Source organism: Crocodylus siamensis, chromosome 1 (genome assembly GCF_052110815.1).
Source record: "Crocodylus siamensis isolate JL-2025a chromosome 1, ASM5211081v1, whole genome shotgun sequence".
Classification (NCBI taxonomy): Eukaryota; Metazoa; Chordata; order Crocodylia; family Crocodylidae; genus Crocodylus; species Crocodylus siamensis.
This window is the reverse complement of record NC_143395.1, coordinates 324727938-324743250: the sequence shown is the minus strand read 5'-3', so window position 1 is coordinate 324743250 and position 15313 is coordinate 324727938. Positions and strand designations below refer to the sequence as shown.

At 39.6% G+C, this 15313-nt stretch overlaps 1 protein-coding gene across 1 annotated transcript in view; it reads left to right on the top strand.

Annotated features, from left to right (window-relative positions):
- GPC5 (glypican 5) overlaps nt 1–15313 on the top strand; it is a 1214889-nt gene that overhangs the window by 49103 nt on the left and 1150473 nt on the right. The window lies entirely within an intron of this gene.

Sequence of the window (15313 nt, the reverse complement as noted above, 5' to 3'; positions counted from 1 at the left end):
CTTCTGCAGCATTACCAGAATTAAGGATCTGTCAAGGCAACTTTCTTTGGATCCCTTCTTTAATTCATGCTACAGTGACCCTAGGTAAACCCAGTGGAACAGAAGAAGAGTGCTTGGACAATGTTTTCTTCTCAGATGGCTGCATCTTGGCTGAGGGGGCCAGGGCAATATTGTGGGGAGGAAAGGCAAGGCATGGGAGAGTCAGCATGGGCTATGGGGAGAGAGATTGGCCATAGTGGGGTCTTTCTGGTCCCTTACCCTTCTCTTTTTCTCCTGTAAATGGCACACATTCCTGAAACAGGGATTCCTGTCATGGCTCAAGCTTTGAATTTGGTGTCACTCTCAGTGATTAGCCAGTGGGACCAATGTCAAGCATTGCAGATCAGGAAATGTACTTGTCCCTCTTTTAGATGGGCCCAGCTGAGCTCTGGTTTAAGCCATTTTGGGCATTGTGAGATATGTAACTGCAATGGGTGAATGTAGGAGGTGGCTCATAGCTTAGGGATGGCAGGAAAAAATTTAAGAATGAACTCCTGATTTGATAACATTCAATACAGCCATTCATCACTAACCATGTCTATAAACTGCACCTGAGTAAACAGGTGAAAAGAAGAACCATTAGAAGTTGTGACTTCCTCCAGTGCAACTCATTCAAAGAGCTCACCGAAGAGCAGTTGTTTTGCCTGTTTACGCTATGGGTTTCCTACTGGTATCTGTAGCTGGGACAAATCCTCACCAGGGTAAGGCCTTAATTAACAGAGATGAGTGCAGGTTTAAATTTAATACACTCAGTATTTGCATTGCACGATACAAGTGTAATGCAAGTACTGGTGGTGAATTGAAAACAAATCTTGCAATGCAAAGTAATGACATAGCTTTACTTTCGTTAAATATCTTTGTTAATTTCAAGGACTGTTGGCACAAGTGTGATTATATGGGGAAGTGCTTGCAGGATTAGGAACTTGGGTACAAAGACTTTTGAGACCAAATCTGAATTTGTAGGTAGCAAGTTCACTATAACCAGTAATTGGGTGTGTCTATACAACTTCATTAATATGTCATTGCTACTGAGTATTGTTTAGTACCTCCTAACATGAGGTACTACATAAATGCACAGTAGCTAGTGCTAATGTGCGGTAGCAACGGTGCACTTTTTTTTTTTTTTGACGCTTAATGTGTGGTAGACTAATTCTACCATATTAGCATGGTTTTTGTAGTGACATGCTAATGCACAGTAGAATTGGTCTAATGTGCATTAAGCATTGTGCACATGAACAAATGTAATGCCAACAGAAAAACAAGTTTTCTGTAAACAGGAATTATTTCAGAATTATTTTGATAGCTTTGTCTTCTAATGAAAAGTAGCTGGTTCTGTTCTCCTTTACCCAGCCATTGAAACTGGTAGCATATTTATCATATGCTTGTGTGCAAGTCCTATAATTTCAAGTTTTACTTTCTTACTAAAATGGTAAAGCTTATTTGTAAACTATATTGTATGTAATGAGTGTTCTAAGTTTGAATATTTATGAAACTATAATGCTTTCATTAAATCATAGCTTGCTGTGAAATGTAGCAATATAAATGACACATTTTCAATCTTATGAGAGAGGTTTCCTTAAGTACTTATTTTTGTAATGGTAAAAATCAAACATTTGCATGAGCTAAATATAACGAACAGAAAATAGATCAACTTATTAAAATAGGCTTGAAATAAATCCCCTCTTAATCTTGAGACATTTCTATCTGAATACAGACCTTGTAGGTGGGATAAATATCTGTTCATTTAATTCATGAAAACAATGCCATTTTTTTCCTGAGACTTTTATAAGTTGTGGGTCTATTCCTCACATACTCTAAACTAATTAATGATTACCAAATCATAAGCCAAAAAAACCCTTTCCGATGGTATCAAAAGTCATTTGAATAGTGAATATTAATCTATATAATGAAACATAATGTTTTTGTCTCCCGGGCAGTGCAGTTAAAGTTGATTTAGAGGCTCCTTCCCCACAACATTAATTCTTCCTGTACCTAAAAATACTTTCCTAACATAGATCTTAGCAATATTTTATTTTGTCTTAATATCACCCATCTACTTTTGGTCTACTGAAACGCACTTGCTTTGGACTGATGCTTTTGGAAACGTTCCTTTCAGAGCTAACTGTGGTACTCAGAGAGGTGATTGACCAGCAGGGGGTGTGAAACAGTTATAGAGATTACAAAGTTTCCCTGTCAAAATGAATATTAGTACTCTCAGAGACAGCTAGTAAAATCCCAATATTTGTCAAACTGAATACAAATATATAAAAACATTCACTTCTGAGTATCAATGCTTTCACAAGAATATATGGCATACATGATGAAAGTAAAAAGGATGTAAAATTAGAGATGTCAAACAAAAAGCAGGACACTTGAAACAATAAGTAATATTTAAAATTGTAGTTTCAAATGCAGTCAATGATAACTGTAGGTTGCTAACACAAAATATAAATAGGAAAGAAATGTATCCTTCATTATTTATACATTAGACTTCAAAGTTTAGCTTGTTTGGTTTTTTTTGAACAGCTAGTCAGGAACTAGCCCTCTATTTTTCTAACTTTTTTTCTGATACTGTTGAGAAGTACATGTTACATCTATTACTTATTAACAATGTTTGTCACAGAGGACAGCTCAAAATTGCTACTAAATGATTATCTTAACACTAAATACCGTATAGTATTACAATAGTAACAGTCTATGTACTAGTTGTGATTGAAGTAATTATTTGGATTACAGTTGAATACTGGTCTCAGCCCAGGAGAGGTTATTTCTGGTCATGGAAAGACAAGCTTAAAGTACCAGACTTAGGGTGAATTTTGTGTTTCAAGCTTTTCAAATGCTTTTGCTTTTGAGTAGCTCAGATAACCTCTAAAGTTCCCACAAGCATTGGACCTGATACTGCATATACTTAACTACAGGCATAATTTTATTCATATGAGAGATTCCTATTGGGGAGGCCTGGTCCTTAATGAAGTGCAGTGACTTTTATTCGTATTTCAGAACAGCAGATCAAACCCAAGCAACCTTATGCTCATAAGTCATGAAAAATCAGTCATGATTCTTTTAAGAAATAAATTGGCTACATTATGAAGTATGTAGCAGCCCTTATAACATCTGTATTTTACATACTGATAGTAATGTAAGAGAAGTATATATTATATAGGGTTCAATAGGGGCTAAGGTACAACTTACCACTGTATACAAACCCAACTATATACCTGTCAGAAGAGCAGGCATTCCTGAATGTTATGGGAACTATAAACCTGAATCTGCAAAATTCCCAAATATTAAAACACATTGTATTGATTTCAATGTTTAATAAAAGTTAGTGTAGACTACAATATTTCCATAAAACAAAACTATCCTGATAAAAATCATTACTCAGTCTCTTTAATTGTGATTTTGTTCCTGGGAATATAAGCCCGTGCTCAGTCATCTTGTAGCATACATTATAATAAAAACATTTCCATTTCATTTTAATCTTCAGTTCTTAAAGCACTTCATATTTGTAGTCTGGTTCTATGCCTAAATTCTTTGACTCTACAACAGTTTCACCAGCATGAAAGTTAGGCAATTATATTACCTCATTATTGTATTTATTTTTTTTATTCTTAAAAGAGCTTTCTCATTGTATCAAATCCTCAACTACTAAAGAGACTATGATTAAATGTAAAAATGCTTGCTCAAAACCTGACCTTTTACTTCATGTATTCCAGGTGGAGCTTATAGCTGGATTCAGTGGTTTATCTCCTGGCACCTAGGCTGCTGTGTTTCATCTTACTTTTTCACTGTAAATTAGATTTCAGATCTTCTTCCATGCTGCCTCCACTCCATAGTGGAAGAAAAGTCACTACCCTTTGTGGTAAAAGAGCATGATAAACAAGTCAAAATGTTACATTCTCAATGCACAGAGTTTTGAGAAGAAAAAAAATTAATTCTGTGGTACTGTATACAGGGCTGTCCTGAAATTGCATAGATCATGGAGCCTTCATTGAAGGGAATATGTCATTTTTTGTTTTGTCTTGATTGGCTTTAAGCCCAGAAATATGCTGTTGACAACACTCTACACTCATGCCCAGTTACTGCTTTCAGGCATGCCAGAAATAGAGGTTTCAAGAATAGGTATGGAGGGAGACATCTAGAGCAGGCTAATTGGAGCGTACCTGTGGGTTTGGCTGGATATAGGTGTGGGCATGCTTGAATCTCTCAGTACCAGGTTCAGCTGTCACCATGGTATGGACAAGAACTTGAACAGCTTATAATCATCATAAATTTGTATGCTAAAAATAGAAAAAAACCATGACAAATATACATACATTTTCTTGATATTGGCTGAATTCAAATGAAATTGTTCTTACTCACTGTTATGCACACACTCATCTAAAAGTTCTGCAACAAAACTGCTGTTTGTTCTAAAGACTGGTTAAGAAACATCCAGAGCCACACAGTGGGCGCATCTACATGAGCTGTTTCATTGCATAGTAGACTAATCTACTGCACAGTAAAGTGTCATTATTTACATGTGCACAGCATTTATTGCACAGTAAATTAGTCTACTATATGACTGGCTGGCTACTACCTGTAGATACAGGTAGATTAATTGTGCAGTAGCAATTGTGCAGTACCACACATGTAGCCAGCTGCCTAGGAGCAAATTGCTGATCTGCCAGTTGGGGCACAGGGCCGGGAATCCGCTGCTGGGGTAGGGAACAGTTTACCAGCCATGCAGGATATAGAGCTGGGAGACAGCTGCCTCAGAAGGGGGACAGCTCCAGAGCCCAGGCCTGGCCCTAGTGCCTTCTGCCAGCCTGGGGCTGGCACCTGGGGAAATCTGGAGCTCCTCCTGCCTGCTATAGGGGTGTCAGAGCCGGGCAGGAGTAGCCCTGCACTGAACTGTTCCCACCAGGATCAAATTTGCTCACACGGATTCCGGATAAATGGAAAAAGCTTACTGCGCAGTATTTTACCGCACAGTAAGCTTACAGTACATTAATAGCATATGTAGATGCATTTAGTGGATTTCAAACTACTACTTCATAGTCAATTGGGTTCTTTAGCATGTTGTATTCAGTTATTTTCCTGTGGTCATTGAAAGCAGCTGTGTTTAATGATCTGGAACAGAAGTAGGTCAATACAATGTACTTTATATGTACGTGATTAGCAGTCTTAAAAACAATGTTCCCATAGGGGTTGGAGTGGTATCCATATAAAAAAATCCTTTTAAAAATGTTTAACATTAAACTAAGGAGTAAGAGAAAAGGATGTATGAGATAATTGGCTAAAACTACAATAATAAATATTTGTTTTATTTACAAAAGTTTCTGGGAGTTTTAGGTATCTTTGTTTTATCCATAATGGCAAATCTGTAGTGATGGTTAAAATAGCTCCTCTTGCCCACCCCTAAGGAAAGCAGATGAAGGCTTCAATACAAACCTACGTTTAACATTTTTCTTAACAGAGTTATATAGAATTTGGACAACAAATCACCCCTCCACCATAATAATGTAGTCCTTTAAACTCTTGGGCCAGATGAGGTGGTGACTCCTCACAGTATCCTCTTGACTATTGATTATCCACAGTAGTATTGAATTTTACGGTTATATGTGTTGAGGAATAATGATCAGCAAAGCACACAGTACAAAATTATTTGAGCTGTTGGTCTGTTCTTTGTGAATAAACCCAGTAGCAGTTTTTTGGTTTGTCATGAAATTACAGACAAAAGTAATCATTGAATTTCTTTACCCTAGAAATGCTTGCAAGGGCTTTCTTGATGATTTGGGCATAATTACTCATAGTTGTACGCATAGTTCAGGAGTAGTAGGTAATTGGAGTTTTGCAACCATCATTCTATGGATGATCCAGGATAGCTTTAGCTCCATGAACATCACAAGTAAGTAGAAGTGTCTTTTCTATGTCATATCAAACTAGCACATTGTTGGAGGACTTATTCCATTTAGTCTGTTTTTCCATTATAAAGGCTCATCAACCATGACTTTGTATTTTAAAAAGAAATAACAGAAGCTAAACAGCCCCATAAATGCTTGCAGTTCCTGCTTGTTCTTGGCCATTGGAGCTCTGTGAATTGCCTCTACTTTTGCATTAGTGTGGTGACTTCTATTTTTATCAATTTAGAATCCCAGGAACTCAACAAAAGGTTACCCCCAAAACATACTTCTCTTTCCTGAGTTTTAGGTTAGCACTGTCAATGTGGCTAATATTTCTTGCAGTCAAACAGTTAATTTTTACATGGCCTGTTCTCAAATAAGGACATTTTCAAAATATGGCATAACTCTTTGTTGAACTGTGAGTAGGTCTTTTATAAACCTCAGGAAAATTCCTGGTGCAATCCTAATTACAAATTGCAAGCACTTGGCTCCAGATTGCTCCTTGGTGGCAAATGATCATCCACAAGAAGTTGTTTCATAGTAGCTAGGGTCAGGAGGGGCCTGAATAGATCATCTAGCCTGACTCCCTGCCACAGGCAGGAATGAATCCTGGGTTCACAAGACCCCAGACAGGTGATCATCCAACCTCCTCTTGAATTTGCCCAAGGTAGGGGTGAGGACCACTTCCCTGGGAAGTTGGTTCCAGATTTTGGCCACCCTAATTGAAAAATATTGCCTTCTGATCTCTAACCTAAACCTATTGTCCATCAGCTTATTACCATGTTAATACAATTGTGCCAAGTTCACTTTCCCAAAATCTTCCTTCCAGCAAGAGTGTCAAGGAGATGGATTATAGCTGGAATTTGATAGGTATGTTTCTGCTGTGGTTTGCTTAGTGGACAGTTTTTTGCTCATATTTAAACATGTCAATTTGGCTTCAAGACTGCTACAATAGGAGTGGACTGTAATGGATTTACCACTGTTTCTAGGATGCCTTGTTAACCAGATCCATTGCTGCATTACTTTTTGGACAGAGGGCAAAAGCAACACAACATGGCTTTGTTTTAATTGGTGCCATGGTCAGATCCAACCTGTTGGTGAGTGTAAGAGGGTTTTCACACCTGTGGCCTTCCTAAACAGGTTCTCAGCTGGTCTCAGCATTAAGCAGAGTATTTTCTAGGCTGGAGTTTGTTTCTTGAGCAGTCCCTCAGCTGGCCCCAGCGATAAACAGTGTCTTCAAACAGGCAAAGCAAACGAACAAAATCTTATTGTTCTATTTGGGACACTAGGATGGGTCCCCTGTGGCCCTGCATGAGTGTTCTTGCCCTTCATCTAGTTCAGCAGTTGAGCCCATCACTGTTTCTCCCATGTTTGTACTCCCTGTGGTTCTGATATCTGGAGTTTTTTAATTCTCCATGAGTTACTCATTGGCAATTCACAGCTGCTGCTACTCAGTCAGTCTGGCTGATTCCTATAAGGGGACAGGCCACCCTGTTACAGTAGGCCTTTATACACGCTTAGCCCTTCTTCAGAAAGTTTACTCAATCTGTAGGACATTCTAAAGGGTGTCTTGGAGAATATCTTGAACTATTCTCCACTTAGTAAGCTTCTTTGATGTCCTTTAGTAATTATGAAAAGGTAGACCCCTCAAATCCTTCCTGTAGTGGATGCTGACACAACATTTTCCTTTTTAAGTCAACAGTTTGTTTATTTTAGTCAACAAGTTGTGTTTTGCATGAGCCAGTAGGAGGACAAATGTGAGGCCATAACTATTTATGTTTCTCTGAAATTAAGGCAAACTTATTTGAGTCTTCTTTCATGACACCTGAGACACTCTGGAGTCTAACTTGTGTAGGTCATCTTCTGTAGGGCAGCATTCCTACACTGTTGACAAAACTAGTTGCATAGACATCTGTGAGCATTCCACTGGCACATGGGAGGAGGTCACATTCAAATCAGCCACAGTATTTGTGGCAATTGGAAGTGTGTACCCTCCTTCTTTGACTTCTTTCCAGATGGCCAAAATTTCTGATGACAAGCATGTTCAAGGTGATCCTTGCACTTGTATTAATGGCATTTGGCATCACAGAAATGGCATATGTTGTGTCTGTAGCTTGCACCTCAGCTATGGCAGCTTTCCAGGGATGGAGAATTTATTTTCTTATGAGCTGATGGTAACTTATTTGCAAAATATCTTTTAGCTTGCTTTTTATGAGTATCAGTTGATTGAATTTTCACAGACAACACTTGGATCTCTGTTGAATGGAGATACATGAGCAATAGGGCTGTGCAAAATTTTGCTGGCAGTTTCATTTTGACACTGTTTCAGCTCATTTTGAACTCAAAACAGTGAAATCGAAATGAAACAGAGAGTTTTGAAACAGCCTCGAAACGAAACGAGGCAAGTTGAAACGATTCAAAATTTTCTAAACATCTCAAGTTTTGAAGCTCAAGCTGGGCTTGCCTGCAGGGAAACAGAAACTAAAGTAAGGAGAAGGGGGAGGGGAGGAGGACTGCTCTCATTATTGACTGTGTAGCTGGCCAGTGACTAACATCCTTTCCTGAGGTCCCTTCCAATCCCAGTGATCTGGAGGAGGGATGGAAAAATTGTATAAAAGGCAGCATTATTTGAACTGCCCTGCTTTCTGCCTTGGTGTCAGTTGAGTGAGAGCGCACCTTAACACACACACATGGGCACCCACCCATGTCATGAGTTTTGCCTGTCAGCAGCCAGAGGTGCAGGGCAAGAAGCCCCTACACCCATCTCCTTGAAAGCTGGTAGGCTTTGTGGCCTTGGCAGGGGCTAGCAAGCCTGCAACTTTCACCATACTGTGTCTTGAAACACACAGCTACCCATGTCGCAACTTTTCCTTGTCCGCAGCTTGAGGTGCAGTTTCCCCCAAACCCCTGCACCTATCTCCTTGAACCTTGGTAGGCTTTGTTGCCTCAGCAGGGGCTAGCATGCCTGTAGTTTTGCTGTGGCTTAACACATACACATGGCATGAGTTTTTTGCTTTTAAGATTTTGAGGTCCAGTTTCCCTGAAACCCCTATACCTATCTCCTTGAAACATGGTAGGCTTCATGCCCTCAGAAGGGGCTACTATTCCTGCAAGTTTCATCCAGATCAGGCCAGAAATAACAAAGTTATAGGCTGTTTCGAACTTCCCATTATAGCCTATAGGTGAGATGCTGAAACAGCAAAACTGTTTTGACAAATCAAAATGGAACAGTAGTTTGAATCAAAACGAAATTCAAAATGAAACGCTGTTCTGTCAAAACCTTAAAATGCAAGTAGAAACAGAACAGTGCCATTTCGCACAGCCCTAATGAGCAACTGTTTTTCGAGCAATGATGAATTTTAAGTTTTGCTTTGTAAGGATTTGTGTTGCAGGTGTAGGTCTTCAGGGACCTGTTCTGCAGGCACTGGTTCTTAGTGACGGAGAGTTTGGCCAGTTTTGTCTACAAAAGAAGACTAGACACTAAAATCCAAAAGCAGTTTGGGTGTGCGCAAGCCGAGTCATTTTGCTCCATCCTTTGACTTCAGAAGGACGACTACTTGTATGCTTGGCTTGTAGATGGTTTTAGTTTTGTTGAAGAAACAACATGTGCTGTGGCTGTCGCCAGACTGTTGAATCCTTTTTGCTTCGTCTTTCCACCACTTTTCTTTGATTTTTCTAATCTTCTTTTGTGTTTCAGCTTTAATGTGGTAATAATTTTGCTTCTGCTTGGAGCTGATATCATTCTGGCAAGCTTTGAAGACTTTCCTTTTTTGTCAATGAGAACTTGAATTTCCCTATCCTTCTCATTGAGCCAGTCTTGATGTTTCTTTATGAAGAAGCCTAGGGATTCTTAGCATGCCATTTCTGAGGCTCTTTCAGAGATAAGTGGTGTCAAGATCATCAGGGAGGCTGGAGAGTTTATTACTGCTGCAGAAGATCACTTTTACCAGAACCTTTTAAGAACTTGCTATTGAACCTATTTTTTGATAGCTGCTTTTGTTTACATAATTTTGGAGCAACACAATAGACAATCAGATGATCCAGCCAGCAGTCATCTGTGCTGGTCATAGCTCTGTTGATACAGATAGTGCATGCCCAGGACCATTGCAACATGATGTAATAAATCAGGTGCTAGTATTTTGAATGGAGATGCATCCATGATGTCATCCATTTGGTGCTTTGATGGATAAGGAGTTTGTGATTTGTGTTAGGAATACTAAGAGAGAAATTCCATTTGTGTTAATTTCCCCAAGTCTTCCTTTCCAAGTGTGTATACATTGATCAATGGTTGTATTAATCTGTACTCCGGTAAGACCTACAGCAGAGTATCATCTCAAACTCCACATATAATTTGACTCTTTAGTACAGGCTTGAGCCTGATATCAAAATCACAGTTCTTGGATAAATGATACGACTCAGCTACCTCTGCTGCAGTCTCTTTGCCTAGAAACTGATTTCACTGGTTGAAATGGAAGTAGTTCATTGTTTTAGATGGAGTTGTTGAGAAGTGATTATTTAGTAGTGCGTGGATTTCACTGTAGGGCTTATTGCAGGGTTTGACTGGGGATAAGAGTAAGCAAAGAGTGTTAGAAGCCTGTGAACTAATGCCAGTCAGTAGAAAGGCACATTTTTGGTCAGTGGTCTGATGGGCTTCCAGGTAGAAAATAAGCCAATCAGGCAGGAGGCCTAGGACGACAGCCTGACTTCCATGTGACCCAAGGTTGCCATCAGGCAGGGCAGCCACATGGAATCTCATGTGTAGGAATTCTCTAGTCGGGCTCCTTGTCCCTTGGAGTTCTTGTCATTTATTCAGGATGAAGCACTTGAAGCATCCCGCTCACTAAGATCTGCTCTTGGTTGTCAGTTTAATGCATTGTAGGGGTTTGTCCCAGTCAGAACAGATAGAGAACAACAGGACATCCATCTTTATTATACCAATGAAAGGCTCAACTGAAGGCTTCCAAGTAAAATAGCAGGCAGAAACAGGAGATAAACACTATGGCTAGGGACAGAAATTACACAGACTAGTATAAACTATCAGAAACTGGTTCAAATGTGTAACACAGCAGAAAGCACATCAACTGCTTTCGAAATGGCCAAAATCAGTTTAAGATCAAGCTGGATGGATGTAGTATCAGACTTAACTGGTTTAGGTTAAATTGGTTTATTGAACTAGTCCCAGATCCCCTCCAGATTCAAGTTAATTCTCCCCCAGCATACCAGAGTGCTTTGCACCTCCCCCACAAACCCCTTTGCAGGGTGGGTGAGCTTGCCTTGGCTCAAGCTTTCTGCTTCGGCTGAGCAGGGAGGCGTGCTCTAGTATCCCTCAGCTTGTGGCCTGAGCCACTGTAGGGGTGTGGCTGCATTTCCGGAATCAAAAGTGAATGTCTGTTCACTTGCTTATCAGTTCAGTCTATACAGTCTTGGATTTTCTTCTCAGAAAATAAATTATCCCACACAAGTAGCATACTCAGCTTTCTCCCCCTTGTCAACAGGAGCGCACTTCTCCCACTGCCCAACCTCTCTTGATATCCTTCTTCTCCTGTAACACCTTGCCACACATCCAGCTTACACAGAAGTTTCTGATACTGTTAACTATTTTTGTAATTACAGTCTGTACTTGAAAGTATTTCAGTGCTCACTATGATTATCACTGATGTCTCAGGATCAGTATAATTGAGGTTCTCGGTTTTGTCAAGATTTCCTGTATCTGGTGCTCTTGTTTCTTACTGTTATCAGTGCTATGTTTATGGGCCCATCCTGCCTTCTAACCTGGGCCCTTGCTTCTCCCAATACGACAGAAACTTCCCCAGACCATTTAATCAAATAATTATTAAATGCAAGATGCAGTGGATCAGCTTCAAGAGGAGGAATAAGGAAGACTGTGGGCAATTTCTAGTCTGTGGCCTGGTAATTTAAAGCATGTTGCTAGGAAACTGGAGACCTATGTTTTACTCTTCTCTGGGGAGGGAGGTAAGAACTTGGGATTCCTGCTCACTGGGCTTCATCCATTGCACTCCCCTGCTCAAATTAATGGAGGGTTTTCCTCCATTTATCTTCTGACATTTTGCATGCAGTCTGATTCTATTTTGCCACAGAGGAAGATAGAATCCCAGACTGTAGATAAGTTCCCAGAAGTGTAGTTACATGACTACATACATATCTTTTAAATGCATAAAATGAAATATCCTTTAGTGTCATATACATATTTTACTCAGAGGTGATAGGTACTTATGGTTTACTCCAGAGGTTACTGGATTAGTTGAAAGCATTCCTTTTGGGGGAGTCCCTTCCAGTGAAATCTGTAGAATTGTTTGCATTTCTAGCCTGGAGTTCTGAATAAGAACTGCAATGGCCTTCATTACTTCTGAAAAACTTCAGTTCTTGTTTCCATTTAATTTAGGTGCACCTCTACATGAGATATTTACTGTGCAGTAGACTAATTAGCTGTGCAGTGAACATCTCAGTATCCACACAGGTACCCCTATTAGGCTGAAGTAAGCTAATTTTCTCCACAGCAGGATAGTGCTTGTACATTTACAGTGGCATGATGTCCAGATGCGTGCCCAGCAGCAAAAAACTCTAGAGCAAAAAACCCTATAAACTCCAGAGCTTATTGCTGCACATTAATAGGCATATTGTAGTTGCACCCGTTAAGTACCAATACACTTTCCTAAATCTTTGAAACCTTTAACATATCCCTTGACCCATACTGAAATGGTTCAGGTACATCATTTTATTCAGTGTATTTTTGGCTTTGAAAATGACTGATTTCATAGTATTTTTGGCTTTGAAAATGACTGATTTCTAGTCTTAGTTGCCTCCAGGCAGTAATGGCTTTCTACAATTTCAAAGAGAAGGTATAAGCACCATGTTGCAAACACTATCAAAACTTTTTTTTTCTAGAAGCAGGTTGCAAAGCACTTTCCTGGAGTTTACTCCACTATCACTTGCCAATGATAGAGCACCAAATCAAAATGCTTTTGCTATTTTTGTGCAACCTCCTGCAGGTTGGCATTATCCCACAAAGCTTTAAAAAAATTTGACAACCATTCCTGGAACCATGATGCCTTAGCAAAGAAGGCTCCATTCTCATTAGTTTGGTGCTCTATCTCTGATGTTTAAGCTCTGGAATTTTCCTTCAGTGCCACATTTTTCATCTTCCATTTGGTCATAGCAGGCAATCTGCATAATGGTATTCATACTGTTTTAAACTTACCTTAGATTCAAACTTGGGTTCTCAGATAGTGACAGTAGCCAGTTGGAAAGTACTGTACTTGAAAATCTGGAATTCCTCTTTAAGGAGTGCTATTTCTTAGTCACACAGTAGAAGAAACTCACCAGCAGTAGACACAAGATATTTTCCTTTGCTCGGAAGGGGGAAGAAAACTCAGTACATCTTGATATGCATCTTAACAGAGATGTTTTCCCAGCTAACTTTTGAACACCTGCCCCAAGAGCAAAGAGTTGCCTAGAGGTACTCAATAGGAAGTGCTAAAGCAGAGAAAGGTGCCTCTCTCAGGAAGTTTAGATACTGAATTCAAGCTATTGATTTAGGTGCCCTCTATTCATTTGAAATTCACATCAAGTTCCACTCTTCAGATTACCATGCAATGAGTTTCTGAGAATAGTAAATTCATGATGTTTAGTCTGACTTCCATTGATAGTTAGCAAGGTAAAAGTTTTAGCCTACGGTGAGAACTTCTTCCCAAGAAGCAGGAGTCCTAGGTTATAAGTCTTTTTTCCTCCTGAGGGAATTTGAACCTGGAGCTACTACTTCCTAGGAGAGCACTGTGACTACCAAGCTATTGAAATGATTAGGTGAGTCTCAATTCTCCTTTGAAGTTAGGCTGCTGAGCAGCTAAGGGTATAAGAGCTATAAGGCCTGAAGGATTAGTGGTTCTGGCATTTTTTGGACTAAAGGAGTTTTGAGGTCCAGCTTCAGCTGACAAGTTTTTCTGTTCTTTCAACAGCTATCTACCTAATAGAAAATAAATAAGTAGGACAAGCAAGGAGTGTCTATAGTCAGGTGTCTGTAGCAGTAAGGGAAAGAAAAAGCTCCTTTGTTGCTAAATACCTTCAGGAGGATATGGACCTTAAAACTAGATCTCCCACTACATGACCATGTGCTCTGACCACCAGAGCTACCAGTTTTAAGCTGAATTTGGTGCTGTCAGCGTATGTTAAATATCTTTTTTTCTACTTGTTTTCTGCGACTTAGGTAGAACTTAGGTGCTTCCCAGTGACACTTCAAATCACAATGGAACTTAGCTGGAGTTACAAGCTGTAGTGTGACTAAATGCTTCTTTTAAATTGCTTCTGAGCTTGCACAGAAATCCATAGGCATCTGAGTACTGTCATTCCTCAATGACAGCACTGTGGAGATGGATGCTATTGCAATGAAATAGATTTGTGCCTGTATATTCAGGATTTAAGTCGGAGGCAAACTGAGAAGGGCTCAAGTAGAAGTGGTATGCCCTTCTGCTGCAGATGATTCTGCATTTGGCTCCAAAGTACTTCCTGCCTCTCCAGAAGTGCATAGGGCTGTTTTACGCTGTGGCAGTGCAGGCAGTTCAGCACATGTGGTGGGTTCTTACAGCACCCCAGTTGAGAACCATTGTCTTAGGGCATTCAGGACCCCCCCCCCCCCTCAAAAAAAAGGAAACCTACTCATCACCTACTTTTCTTATCTGAGTTAATATTTCCAAATGCCAGCTTAGACTTCTTAGAAAAAAAATTCCATACCAGGATTCTGGAGTTTAGTGCTAATTGTTTGGTCTCGAAGTCTTTCTACCTTTCATCTGCTTGTTTAAAAAAAAGGAGGGTATTCTGCATGTTTTGTTTCAGAGCAGATGTTGAACATGATCACATTTTTCATTAATGGTTTAGTCAGGTTGTCGTTGTGTGTCATCTGCAAGTCCCAACTGGTCTGTTTACTCTTAAAGAAAATATGTAGTGTTTTCATCTTTTGTTTCAGGGTCAAACAAGAGCTGATACCATTGGCATTATGATTTTCTTGGTCTGGAATCAGGAATTCTGCTGTGTGTTTCTTTTGGTTCAGGACATTTATCTGCAGATCAATTGAGATGGAGCCAAGTTATTGTCAATAATGTTAAGTGAGTCTTGGCAGTTTAGTTTTCAAACATCCCGGGTCTGGTGTTAGCATTACTTTTTCTTTTCTTTTTTCTTTCAGAATAGGCTAAAACTATTCATTGGGTTTGCATTTCCTTTGATTGACAAACTGAGTTCTGAATTGTTCTAGATGTTCTTTAGAAGTCTGGTGGATTTTACTGGAGAACAGGAGGTTATGATCGAGTCCATCTCTTGCTTTTTAAAATTGTTTTCATTGTACTTCAGGACTTGTAGTAGAGATGAAAGCTTTTTATTAG